This window comes from Macrobrachium rosenbergii, chromosome 55 (assembly GCF_040412425.1).
Source record: "Macrobrachium rosenbergii isolate ZJJX-2024 chromosome 55, ASM4041242v1, whole genome shotgun sequence".
Taxonomy (NCBI): domain Eukaryota; kingdom Metazoa; phylum Arthropoda; class Malacostraca; order Decapoda; family Palaemonidae; genus Macrobrachium; species Macrobrachium rosenbergii.
Genome location: NC_089795.1, coordinates 50,254,279 through 50,257,966, shown reverse-complemented (window position 1 = coordinate 50,257,966; position 3,688 = coordinate 50,254,279). Strand labels below are relative to the sequence as shown.

At 34.0% G+C, this 3,688-nt stretch overlaps 1 protein-coding gene across 1 annotated transcript in view; it reads left to right on the top strand.

Annotated features, from left to right (window-relative positions):
- The window catches only part of LOC136835227 (QRFP-like peptide receptor), a 107,993-nt gene extending 106,672 nt beyond the window's left edge, over positions 1-1,321 (top strand). The window contains exon 9 of the mRNA XM_067098481.1: positions 1-1,321. This exon is cut by the window's left edge and continues 1,956 nt beyond it. The gene's annotated coding sequence lies outside the window, so the exon portion shown is untranslated.
- The last annotated feature ends 2,367 nt before the right edge of the window (positions 1,322-3,688 follow it).

Below are 3,688 nucleotides of genomic sequence, written 5' to 3'. Positions count from 1 at the left end.
TTTAATAGAAAATATTTACTCTCTCCATCCATTGCTCTTCTATTGAGTCCTTATACTATTTCTTACTTTTCCTACAGTATCTAAGAATAATAAACACGAATGGGAAATATTCTTTGTTAGAAAATGGCCACTAGATGACCATGAACACTTAAAGATATTTCCTATAACATCTTATTTGCAGATAGTCCTTTATATCAGGATAATTATCGCTTGGGTTCAGATCAGGATACTATTTCCTTGCTTTCATAATTTCTTTATGTCAGGATAATCATCCCTTTATTTAATAATCTATTCATATCAGGATAATTATCGCTTTAGTCATTCTTTCATTACATCAGGATAATAAGCCTTTGATTCGTTATTTCTCCACATCAGGATAATTATCCTTTGAAGTCAATATTTCTTCTTATCATAATCTGTGTTCATAATCTTCTTAAATCAAGATCATTACCCATTGATTTCCTATTTGAGGTCATCGTTTCTTCAAATTAGGATAATTATCCATTGATTTCAATATGTCTGAAAATCAAGATAATTATCCCTTGATTTCAATATGTCATCAAATCAGGATAGTTATTTCTAGATCTAAATATGCCTTCAAATCAGGATAATTATTTCTAGATTTCAATATTTCTTCAACTCGGGACAATTATTCCTTGATTTCAATATGTCTCAAAATCAGGATAATTATCCCTTGATTTCAATGTCTTCAAATTAGATGATTATCGTTTAACTTCAATGTCGTCAAATCTGGATAATAATTCAATATTTCTTCAGATCAAGATAATAGTTCAATATTACTTCAAATCAAGATAATAGTTCTATATTTCTTCAAATCCGAACAATAGTTCAGTATTTCTTTAAAGCAGGATGATAGTTCAATAACTCTTCAAATCAGGATTATATTTCATTATTTCTTCGGTCAGGATAATAATTCAATATTTCTTCAAATCAGGATAATAACTAATTATTTCTTCAGATCAGGATATTAATTAATTATTTCTTCAGATAAGGATAACTAGCACTTGAGTTCAAATGAGTCTTTAGCAGCTTGAAATAACTCAGAATTACTTCTGCATCATCCTCTCTCTCTCCCTGGAGAATCTTGAAGCACAAGTGACAGAAATTCTCTCATTTGTGTCAATTACCGAAGTAGATGTGAGACCATAGGTTTCCCAGGGCGGAAAACAGAAGAATCATTTAAGATGAATTGTCGTTATGAAGATGGTTAACTAATTAGGAGAGAGAGAGAGAAATAGAGATTTGTTTTATTTGTGCCAGTTTCTGTAAAAAGAGAACAATGGATTCAAATACAAAGAGAGAGAGAGAGAGAGAATTGTTTTATGTATTCCATTTTCTGTAAACAGTACACAGAAACGTACTTAAAAGCCAGAGAGAGAGACAGACAGAGAAAGATTTTAGTTGTTGAATTTTTTATAAAAAGAGAAAAATTAATTCAAAGACTGAGAGAGATAGAGAGAATCCGTTGGTTTTTTATCTGCAAAAAAAAAAAAGAGAGAAAAACTTGAGAGTAACCAGTTGCGTCCCCTATGATATTTTGGAATCGTTGCTTTGAAAGCAAGTCACGGGCAGGCACTTTAATAAATAAATGAATAAATAAATAAATAAACAGTTGAATGGATCAACAACTAAACAAACGCAACTATTTTCATGTTCCTGGTGCCTCACACAGGCCATGGGACCAATCTGGCAAGAGATTCAGCCAAGGAAAAATGATAAGAAATGGGCCATATCACTTCTGGACAAGTCTGAAGAACCATGCACTAGATTTTGGGAGGTGGGCCAACCTCAGCATAGCAGCAAGGTTAAATTTTAAGGTTAAACTTTTGGAACTGGCTAAGATCCAACACTCTAGCCTGGGAGGTCAGAATAATGATAACGGGCCCTCGGCTGACTAACATATTTGTGGAAGAAAAATTGGAGGTTTAGACTTGTAAACACCAGCTATGGGTGTAAACTTTATTCCCTAATATATCCTAGATTGTTTGTTCCTAGTTGCTACGGTTCGTAACCATCGGCTCACCCACCCTTTAGGGAAGAGTTTTAGTTTGCTCTCTTTGCATAAACTGTTTTTGTAAGGTACCAGATGTTCCTGTGGTAGATTTTTTATTTTTTTCTGTTTTAAGGTAAGGCTTGGCACTGTCCTTGAGAGTCTACGTATTTATATTTAAATTTTTCTCTGCATATCTTGGTACACTGACGAAAATTTATCTCTATCATAACGACTGTCACTTGTTTCATTCAAGTGTGTATGTGTTCAGATCGTTGTCCTTCAGTGAAAATAGATTAAAAAAATTACTAGATAAAAAATAGCAAAAATCATGATTATTAAGATTCAACTTCCATCAGAGTTGAATCACTTTTAATTTCCTTCTAGCAAGTCTAGAATTAAACCAGCTATCCAAACTTGAGCCAAAAGAGAAAAAAGCAAGAATAACGTAAAAAAAATAAAAAATTCTTTTGTTTTCATAATTATTTAACACTTATTCACAGCTTTTTTTTTTTTTTAGTTCCTCGTGGCTCTATCAATCACTTCTCCAAATAACCGCGCAATAAACAAGTTGTAGATGATTTGACAAAGAGACTATGGCTTTGAATGAACACTGGATGTGACCCTGATGTTGACTGGTTTTATGAAATTTAGGTTATCAAACCAAGCACTGAAGGGGCACTTTCGGCCATTCAGCTCTTAAGACAGTAGAAAGAGGGTGTTGGAGTGGTTGGACAACAAGATAAAGAAATCCAGAAAATAACGAATATGAAGTACAAGAATCTAAAAGTGGAACTGGGAGAAATTCTCACAGTTGCACTGAAAAATAACTGTTAGAGGTGTTGGACAGCTAGACAGAAGAAAGGAATATAGAAAGGAGTAAAGCAAAAAGGCTAAGAGGTGGAAGCTTTTGGGGGCCAATGGTACGCAGCAAACACCCTTTAATAAGGCCTTCAGTGTTATCTACATGAATGCTACTAATCTCTGCGTAGGTAAAGATTAACTACAAAAACTACAGGATTTTGTAATGTGCCTCAAAATCATATTTAAAGCATAAATATGGAATTCATCTTGAATTGGTCCTGAAACTGCAAAAAAGTACAGGTGATAATGAAATGCCAAAAGAGAGGTAGAGAAGAAGAAGAAGAAAAGAAGAAGAAGAAAAAGGAAAATATAAGAAGTCTGAAAAGCGTAGCTAACGCCAACCAGTCTCGTATAATGTGATGGAAATAATTTCTGGAATGGGAGGAAATAGTCCCCAAGGGACTCATCCAGTGGAGAAATATTATTGAGGTTTAAATATGTACATGCGTAAGAACTCACGTTTATATGCACAGTTTACGCACACACACGCACACATGCTTATACGGATAAGTTTATACACACACAAAAACACACACGCTTATATGAATAATTTCACTCACACAAACACACACACGCTGATATGCATACAATTTACACGCAAACACACACCTATAGATACACTTTACACACACAAACACACACGATTATATACATACAATTTACACACACACACACACACACGCTCTTTTACAGTATGCATGCAATTTACACACGTGCACGCTTATATGCATACAGTTTACACTCACACACACACACACACACTTAAATGCAATTTACAAACACACACACAGATACGCCCAGACAACTAAGATT